The 10,960-nt window shown below is 40.9% G+C and overlaps 1 pseudogene; it reads right to left on the bottom strand.

Annotated features, from left to right (window-relative positions):
- Window positions 1-1,345: 1,345 nt before the first annotated feature.
- LOC147606608 (uncharacterized) lies at window positions 1,346-5,488 on the bottom strand (annotated as a pseudogene).
- Window positions 5,489-10,960: the final 5,472 nt, after the last annotated feature.

The raw sequence follows: 10,960 nt of genomic DNA, 5'->3' as shown, positions 1-10,960 counted from the left end.
ATAAAATCATGTAGAAAGCACATAATCAAAGAACAATCTTGTAAGACATCAAATTATAATCATGAATTTAACAAGAAGACATAGATGCTTCCCTCATAGATGCTCTGATACCATGTTGAAATGTAGAGAGAAAGAGACGATACAAGAGACACATCATGTACGCTCCCAAAGACTGATTCATATTGAGGACAAGATACATATATATAGGTGAGACCAAGTTAGGTAGAGTGAGCCATATATAGAGCTCCAACACTATGAAGAGCACATCCCACTCGATCTCATTGAGCGGGATATTGCTTTTGCTATTTACGTCTTCAACTCTTATGTTCAAGAGCTACAGGATGATGACATCCAAGATCTCCCTCTAGTGGAATACATACACACAGAGCCAAAGGAGACCACTCCAGACCCTGTCGGTGAGGCTGCAGAGAGCTCTCGCATGGCATTTGCATCCATCCAGCCTGATGAAACCCAAAGTCACGACCCACCACTAGCTTCATTGAGTGCCATCACCATTGAAGGTGTGGAGTACCTCCTTATGCAGGATGTGTAGGAGCTCTTGGAATTGAGGGAGGAGGAACTATATAGTATACTTGTGCGAGATGCCAGTGATGATTTCTTGGACTTTGATTACGAAGAAGCCCTACCACCAGGTTGATGAGGTAGGGCGATATGATGAAAGTAGTGTAGATGATATCTCTATTATCATTGCCATCCAGAAACAGATTATTATGGATGCACCTCCTCAATATGATATCTCAGATGAAGAGTTTGAGCGCTTGCAAAATGTCACGCTCAAAGTTACTTTACTTGTTCTCGACTCAAAGGTCAAGGCCATTAGATTCTGTGGTGGCCCGTGGCATTGTTGCGAGGGTACAGGATCCCACCATCATCAGGACAGATCTTGAAGGTTTCCATGTTTTGATTCGAGCCATCAAGGTGGCTTCAGAGTCTGGAGAGCCTAGTAGTAAGAAGCCTAGGATATAGCTATGATGATTATGTAACTTTGATGACTATGTAATTTTTTACGCTATGAATGGAAATTTGGGTTGTAGAGTTTTTGGTTTAATATGTGTCCTGTAATGTATTTTATTAGTTGACTCAAGCAAATAAATTCAAATTACACACGTAACTCAAATAAAAATTGTATCCATGAAGACGCGTATAAATCAAAAAATTATATAAACTCAAATTAAAAGAGACTTATTTGCAACACAAGATAAGAGAAAAAAAATTAAAGATATACATCAAGCTTTACATAGCTTTTGAGAATTACATTCATGCGAGATATACAAAAATAAAACTAAAGATCCTAGCCTGAAGGATCTCTCCAGCATCGCATGTGTCACACCAACTGTATGTCCTTTTCATCACTGATGATGGTGACCCTCTTCGCATGGAGAACTGCAAATACCGTGTCACCAAAAATGTCCACTAGGTATGCCTCCGCAGCCTCCTGGTTTAATTGTCAACCACATAGGTAGTGGGCTTGATGTTGCGCAAACCTAGAAGCTCCTATTCACGATGGTCTTGTAGATCCTGCACGATCTCTCTCACCACACGTTGGAAGGAGAGCTTTGGTATGAGCAGGTTCACTATCCTTTGGTATTTCCTAATCTCACAGAGAGACACAATGCCAGGCCTCCACCTACTCTTTTAATTCCAGAGGGCATCTATTATGCAGTATAGATGCTCTTATAGACGTGCATATAAACACTCTTATAGCCTCTATTATAGACGCGTGTCGGTAGATACGATTTTAGACATGCTTATAAATGCGCCCGTAACATTTTAAACCACGTTGTCAAATCATGTCTATAAACACGCCTACAGTCGCTTTTCCTTGTAGTGTGTTCACAATGTTGTGGAAGAACCAATGTATCACATAAATCAGTCCATAATTTTGTGGAGTCAACTTCCCCAAAACCTAATCTATCTCTACGGATAGTTGCACCTTGTCCTTCCATGATCACTTTAAACCATTGCACATCAAAGATGAACATGTAAAAGGTTGATTAGAATTCTATTTTTAGAATATCTTGAATCAAGCCAAAATATTCTATAAATGATATACGGATGTTTGTGTCACTTTGCACTTGTTTGGCTTTGTTGCTCAAGCTTCTTCATCACTCCACAGTTAAATGTTGTACGATTTTTGTCTATCTGCTCCACTCGAAAATGTCATGCGTATGACCATAATTCTCCAAATGATAAATACTACAAAGTAACACACAAAAATGTGAGATACTAATCATCTTTATTTTTGCAAATAAAGAATGTAGTAATTATTTGCATGAAAGAGTCATACAAGAAATACAAGTAATGTAGTAATGATCATCAATTATATACCTTTTCACTGCATCCTCTAGAGAACTCCCATGTGATGTCAATGACTCTTTAACCCTCTTCTTGAGCCTTTGTTAAAGCATTGTTTACCTATCTTAGGCTCATGAAAGAAGATAAATCCTCCAATTCCTCAGGGTACTTGATGTTACGTTGTCTATTTTGTCTCCTAAAGGCTTGTCATGCATTTCTTTGTTCCACCTTCACATCTTCATACTTTTGAAAGCCACTTTTCCTGGCAGGATGATTCAACATGCAAAACTTGTTGACCTTCTCTGCTGTGTTGAATTAATTCTTCGGTCCTTTCCTTTACCTTGAGGGACCTCACCAACTATCTTCTCATTGTCCTTATTTGTCTTGAACATAGGCATATCCTCATCCTTTTGATCGAGGAACTCAGAAATGTATACTAGTGACCCTTGTATTAGCCACCCCTCAGCCATGCTCCCCTTAGGTATTGCCCTTTGCCACACAAAACCTTTGAGAGTTTTCATGAATCTTTCCAAGAAAAACATCCAACATCTATGTACAATACTTGTTATAGATACTTTGTCCACCACATATACTAGTAGATGCACTTGGATTGTTAGGATTCTTGTCAGAAAGTACTTCTCAAGAAGATGAGCTCCTTCAATTGAGTTAATCTTGTCTTGTTCAATGGAAGAAACGGGAATCTCCTTCTGTGAAATCCATCAAACAATGGATGACAACTTATATATGGTTGAGCAACGGAGGTCACGAGTCGAGCAATCACAAATTTCCACTCGTAAAACAAACTTATACAAGCAACAAATTGTTATGTAAGAATTTCCACTCATAAAACAAACTTACGAATTTCCACTCATAAAACAAACTTATACAAGCAACAAATTGTTATGTAAGAATTTTTTCACAAGCTCACATAAGAAATTTATCGTAATCAAATATGTAGAATATCATCAAAGAATTAGATTTACCTAGAGAAATTTGTGCCAATCATGTGATTTTAGACCACTAAACTTGTCGTTCTTTGTAAATTCACTATGAAGACAATGCATGTGTCCTGCGCAGGAGTACCAAATGATGAAATAACCCCCTTCACCCTTTTATGTTCCTTTTTGGTAAGGATCCAAGGGACCTTAGGTAATTCAATCCTCCCATATCCATGTACTCTTGCCCAATATCTTTCCATGATGTTGGCTTCCCTAAGGTCTTCGCATGCAAATCTACACTCCGTCGCCCCAATGAGATGATCCCATATTAGACTCCCTACATTTTTGAAGATGTGCATGGAATCTAAGAGGTGATTAATCAATAAATCATCCCAATATGGGAGGTCATGAAGAATAGAAAGCCTTTTCATACCAAATGGCAAATATTTACCCCTACCCTCTAACCATAGTGCTTTCCAATCACTTGCTTTCATTGGCCTTGGTGGTCGTCCAAGTGATCCTTCTCTTAAGTCATGATCTAGTTGAGGGAGAAAGATTTTATGTCCTTGATATATCATCTTCTTTGAGTCTTTTGACCTCCTTACGTTCAACATTGGTCCGTAATAGGACAAGCATGATATCCATAGTCTCACAAACCCTAAGAATCATTGAGAAAATTTCATTAGAACATACATTTTTATTAAGAAAACATATCTTTCTATTAAGAAAACATATCTTTCTATTAAGAAAACATACATTACCTAAGCACTCTCCATAGCTAGGAAAGTCATGCATTGTCCACATTAAAATTCCCTTGATGTGTGTTTGACGTGTATTTCGAAGCTTCCTCATGTCATAAATGGGGATTCCATCCCATAAAACTTCAAGCTCATCCACAAGTAGTCATAATAAAACATCCATATTCTTAGCCTTGTACTTGCCAAGGGACCAACAAGGCCAATAGAAGATGTCCTTTTTTTATTGATAGCCAAGAAGGAATATTATAATTTACCAAAACTACTGGCTATGTACTCTAAGATGTAGAGCGCAACCCAAATGGATTCACTCCATCCATAGCAAGACCCAAATGCAAATTACGTGGTTCTCTCTTGAATTCCCGCCATCGATCCTCTATATGATTCCAAGCAGTATAATCATCGAGAGGATGCGTAATACACCATCCGTGGAATGGTTATTTGAATGCCATGTCAGCTCAAAAATAGACTTGCACTTGAATATGTATTGAATGTGAGGGATTATTGGAAAGTGGTGTTTTCATTGGGGTAGTGACTTCTTGTTAGTACCTATATGAACCACACTTGGGACACTTGTCTAGTTCTGCATATTCATTTCGAAACAAGATGCAATCATTAGGACATGAATGGATGCAATTATAGTCCATTCCTAATCTCCATAATATTTTTTTGCCCTAGTCTCTTGAAGATGGCATCTTATTTCTCTCTGGTAAAATAGTCTCCTTTAATAGCCTACAAAGACATTGAACATCATGGTTAGAACACACCATTGTTTCAAATTAATTAGATAGGAGTACGAAATGCATACCTGAATAATTCAATAACACTTTTATCACTCCACCCATAAATGAATTGTAGATTAAATAATCCAAGGCGGTAGGTTTTAAGATTTGATATTCGGGATCCATCATACAATGGAGTGTCGGCCTTTTCTTTGAATGCTTCTTCAATTGGGTTAGGTTATCCACCATGGTCTTCAAATAGAGCATTGATCACTTTGTCCATTTCTAGCCCATTATGTGCATGTTGTGGTTCTTCTTCTATGTTGGCATCTGCGTCACTTCTCTTGTTATCTTGTTGATCTGATATGTCAACATATTCATTAGGATGGGGTATATTTGTAGATGGTGTTGTTCTAGTGCGCCTTCAAGTTGTAGGCCATAAGATGTTGTACTTCATATCATTACCAGAGTCCTATGATGAAAGTAAAATTGAGTCTTAATCACACACACACGCACACTATAACATGAACATACACACACGCATAAACACAAACACACATGCTTAAACACACAAACACATACATACACACATAAACACACAAACGTACATGCACACGTAAACACACACACGTACATACACACAGTGCTGCTGAGTGCAGTGCTTCGTTGCTAGAAGCGCTGCTGAGCGCAGTGAAATCTTGCTGTCCACCACCAGTAGTGATATTTCAGTATGCCGAGTGAACGTAATCCTCAACATCCCGACAAAAAAAATGTTGTTGAAATGCTACTAGAAAACGCTAATGTGCCCCCCCGACAAGTTGTAGTGTGTGGAGTGTGTCTGGCTCCATCGTCTTTTGGCTCATCTTAGTGTTGGACAACAATCCACTACCACCCTTTACACTGATAGTCAAAGCACATTAGAAATTGCATGAAATCTAGTTTTCCATGCACGAACAAAGCACATTGAGGTGCATCGTCACTATGCTAGGAAATGGCTTCATGCTAAAGAGATAGCGTTGACCTATGTGCCAACACAGGCCAATGTGGCAGATGGATCTACCAAGCCCCTTCCAAGGAGAACTTTGACGTTTTCAAACAAGCTCTGAACTTATTATCTCTACCAAGATAGTTTGCTACACCCTGTATCCATTCACCCCATTCACTTTAGGGTTTGTTAGCCTTCTTCCTCCAAGAAGTTGAGGTGTGATTTGAGCCAATCACGAACACTTTTTTACCCTATAATGATAACACACCCTTAGTGTGTTAGAAGCCACATAAGTCCTAGTGCTAGGGTTACTAGAGTTGTACTCCAGTTACTCATTATCTCATTCGAGTACATTTCAGCTATTTCCCTCATCTATGTCACTCTCTGAGATTGTGTGCATGTTTTTTCTATGAGTCTATGTAGAGCATCTTCTTTCACATACAACACTACATACATTACAGCTACTCAATGAAAAGATGCAAGGGGGAAGAGAGCTTGAGCTCTTGCAAGAACACACACACACTCACAAAACCCTAATAGAGAACACACAAGGTGAGAGGCTAAAAATCTTTTTCTTCTTCACTCAACACTCAACACACCATATACAAGATACGAGTAAACATAATATGAAAGGTACTCAACCAATACATACACGGGTTCTCTATAGGGTGAACCCGACTAAATGAGCTGGCGCTATAACTATGCCAGTCTCTAGAATGGCTGTCACACAGCCTGTCATCCCACTGGCCACATATCAACCAAGATCTCACCAACCATGCCAGTGGTGTAAGTGTGGGGCCTATCCCCCAAGCGGGTCATCAGTGGCCACCGCCTCACTAGACGAGCTCGATATCTCAACACTCCCCCTCGAGCTCAACTCCATCTCATGTACACCAAGCGAAGCCCTGAATCTGCGGAGCTTCTCTGTACCCAATGCTTTGGTGAAGATGTCAGCTACCTGATCCTCTATGCTGACATAAACAAGGTCAAGGTCTCCTGCCAAGACCTTCTCTCTAACGAAATGGTAGTGGACCTCTATATGCTTTGTGCGAGCATGAAAGATTGGGTTCCTGGCCAACTGTATACTGCTAATGTTGTCACAGAAAATGACTACTTGTCTATCCACTGATAGACCCAAATCTGCAAGTAGCTTCCTCAACTAAGCTACCTCACATGCTGCCATAGTAGCTCCTCTGTACTCGGCCTCTGTACTCGATAGAGCAACCATAGGCTGCTTCTTCCTGCTCCAAGTCACAGCAGCACTCCCCAAAGAAAACATGAATCCACTAGTAGATGTCCTATCTGAGATACTACGAGCCCAATCAGCATCTGTGTACCCATGTACACATATCTCTGTCCCAGCTCATAGAATAGTCCACAATGCAAAGTAGACCTCACATACCTCAGTATGCGTCTCACTGCATCCAAATGCGGTTTTTGTGGAACCTGCATAAACTAACTCACCAACCCAACAGCATAGCTCAAATCTGGTTTGGTGATCGTCATGTAGATCAAACTTCCTACTATGCGCCTATACATAGTAGGATCCTCCAAGATCTCTCCTGAATTTGCACTCAACTTTCCATTTTGATCCAATGGCATGGAAATAGGCTTACAGCCTGTCATACCATACTTGGACAACATGTCCAAGCCATACTGTCTCTGCAGTAATCCAATACCATGTGGTGACCTAATCACCTCAATGCCCAAGAAATATCTGAGCTCCCCCAAATCCTTCATGTCAAACTTCTGCCTTAGCAAGATCTTTACATCAAAGATCTCTGCATCATGGTCCCCCGTAATGATCAAGTCATCTACATAGATGACAACAAGCACAACTCCTCTATCACCATGTCTCACATACAGCGAGAAATCTGCATTGGCTACATGAAAGCCAATAGTGACAAGATATTCAGAAATCTTGTCAGACCATGCTCTTGGAGCTTTTTTTAAGCCATACAAGGCTTTCTTCAACCTGCAAACATGCTCGGGGTGACCCACATCCTCATAACCAGGTGGCTACAACATATACACCTCTTCTTGCAAATCCCCATGCAAGAATGCATTCTTTACATCCATCTGATGTAAAGACCATTGCTTTGATGCAGCCACTGCTATCACAACTCTCATTGTTGCCATCTTGGCAACTGGGCTGAAAGTTTTCTCATAATCAATGCCATATGTCTGCGCATATCCTTTGGCTACCAATCTAGCCTTGTACCTGTTTATGCTTCCATCACTGTTATGTTTTACTTTGTACACCCACTTGCATCCAATGGCTTTCTTGCCTTCAGGCAATTGCACTAAATCCCAAGTCTCATTTCCATATAGTGCATCCATCTCCTCATCCATAGCTTTCTCCCAACACACATTTCTAAAACAGCCTCATCAATGCATGTGGGCTCAACAACCTGCACAACCTTTGCCATATATGTATAGTGATGTGCCACATAACCATCATAGGTAAATCTCTGCACAGGATTTTTCACTCTCCCAGATCTTCGTAGCTTTTCATTCATGGCTTCCATAGCCTTCTTTACACTAGGTGTTCTCATAGCTAGGATCCCAAGCTCCTCATCAAGGATCATATCTGAGCCACTAGACTCTCCATCAACATGAGAATGCCCTGCAAAAATGTCAGGCATACCAAGGGGCTCAACCACTTTCTCTTTTCCTTTACATGATGTACTAATCACATTTGCAGGACTGGTATTATGACGCAGTCTGCCACTCCATGGTCTATCAACAGACCCACAAGATGAGGACTCTCCTAGTCCACTCAAAGACTGTGATTGTTGACCTACATTCTGTGCAGCCACACTTCCACTCACATCAGCCCCAACAGCTTCTTTTTCAGCAGCATACCAGCTGCTCATCTCATCAAAGACAACATCCCTGCTTACCCTCAACTCACGTGTAGCAGGGTTATAACACCTGTATCCCTTTTGCTCAAGGGAGTATCCAATAAACACACATTTTTCAGCTTTTGAATCCAACTTAGTTCTCAGCTTATCTGGCACATGCACATATGCAATGCATCCAAAGACTTTGAGATGAGACAAATCTGATTTTCTGCCAGTAAACCTCTCCTCTGGAGTTACATCATGTATGGCTGCAGTTGGAGTCCTGTTCATGATGTATACTGCTGTAGAAACAGCCTTAGCCCAATAGCTATGCGGCATATTCTTCTCTTCCATCAATGCTCGTGCAATCTCAGCAATGTGCCTATTTTTTCGCTCAGTAACTCCATTTTGCTGCGGAGTGTATCTGCATGTAAACTGTCTCCGAATACCATTCTTCTTCAAAAATTCAGAGAACTCATTGGAGAAGTACTCTCCCCCTCCATCTGACCTTAGGCACTTTACATATTTCCCTGTTTGCTTTTCAACCAAAACTCTGAAATTCTGAAAGTGAGTGAACACCTCACTCTTCTCCTTCATAAAATATACCCACACTTTCCTTGTGTGGTCATTAATGAAAGTCACATAATACCTGCAGCCTCCCATAGACATGGTCTTCGTAGGACCCCATACATCTGAATGCACAACATCTAGTGCATTTCTGCTCACATATCTGTTACGTGAAAACACATGCTTTGTTTGCTTCCTAAATTGGCATGCTTCACATATTCTCTGCATACCTTCCACTTTAAATTTTGGCAGCCCTGTCACAATTCCTTTTGTCTGCATAGACTATTCTCTGCACATTCACATGTCCAATTCTTTTATGCCAAATGTCTGTGTCTACAATAATTCCTAAACCATTTGCAAACATCGCAACACTCATTTCAGGCATGTCTACATTCAATGTAAACATTCCACCCACTCTTTGCCTTTTGCAACCAACCTGCTTTTGTCTTTAAAGTCTTCAACATAACAACCATCAAACCGAACCAGCAAACCCTGCTCAATCATCTGGCCAACTGAAACCAGATTCTTTGTTATGTTCGGTACATGAAGTACATCTGCAAGGTACTTCACTTTGCCATCCTGCATCATAGACATTGGCACATCTCCAACATGGACAATTGGATGAGCAGTGTCATCCCCTGTTTCCACAAAACCTGGTCTTTCCGGGTTTTTCATCTCCTTGAACCACTCCCCATTACTTGTCATGTGGTTCGAAGCACCTGAATCCATATACCATACATTATCTTTTTGTGCTGCATCAACATTTTCAGACATGGCATTCACGACATGCTGCATAACAAACAACCTTTCATTATCCTCATTATTTCTGCTTGAGGATGCATAGTTGTTTTGCTGCATTTTCCCATTTTGCATGTCAGCCTGCTTCTTATAGCATTCTGCCTGCACATGTCCAGGCTTACCACAATAATAGCATTCACGTGCATCATTATATTGCCTTTGCCAATTCCCACGGCCTCTTTGACTCCCCCTACCTCTGAATTTGCCTCTTCCACCTGCGTGTTGTTGTTGTTGTTGTTGATTTTGGGACTGTTGTTGTTGCTGCTGCTGTTGGCCATAATTCTGATTACCTATTCGGCCACCTCCTTGACCACGTCCACGGCCTCCTCTACCTCGTCCTCTTTCGGAACTCGTGTAGAAGGCCTGTTGCTCTGAACTATTTTTGCTTTGTGAAGACTTTTGGTCTTCACCCAACCTCTTCTCTTCGATAATCAGCATAGACACCAAATCTGTAAAGTTGGGAATGTTTTCCCGAGTCTGAATAGACATCTTGAACGCCTTGTATTGTGGCCCGAGACCACGTAGACAGACCTCCACCTTATCATCACCATCTACTGACACACCAATAGATGCAAGGGATTCCACAATACCCTTTATCTTCAACGCATAGTCATTCACAGACATGCTCTTTTTCTCCATAGTATGAAGTTCATTCTTCAACTGTATCTTGCGTGCCTTGGTATTTGTTTCATAAAGTTTTACCAAGGTGTCCCACGCCTCCTTGGGGGATTTGGCATCCTGAATGTGCCCAATCATGGTGTCCTGTATACTACTGGAGAGCCAATACATGACTTTCCTGGCTCCTTGGTTCCAGTCTTTAAACTCTTTCACATCTGCAGCAGTAGGATTTATGTCCGGTATCTCCAGTGCCTCTTCATGCTCACCTTCTATGTAGTCCCAATAGCCCTTTCCCATCAAGAAATTCGTCAACCTGAACCTCCAAGCATGGAAGTTATTCTTATCTAGCTTCTCAGTCACAATCTGGGTTATCCCATCATTTGACATCTTGCCAAACACACAATTTTACCAGAAACAG

The sequence above is a fragment of the Cibotium barometz genome, chromosome 57, assembly GCF_041138505.1.
Source record: "Cibotium barometz isolate CiBa-2024 chromosome 57, ASM4113850v1, whole genome shotgun sequence".
Taxonomy (NCBI): Eukaryota; Viridiplantae; Streptophyta; class Polypodiopsida; order Cyatheales; family Cibotiaceae; genus Cibotium; species Cibotium barometz.
This window is presented reverse-complemented; position numbering and strand designations above follow the sequence as displayed.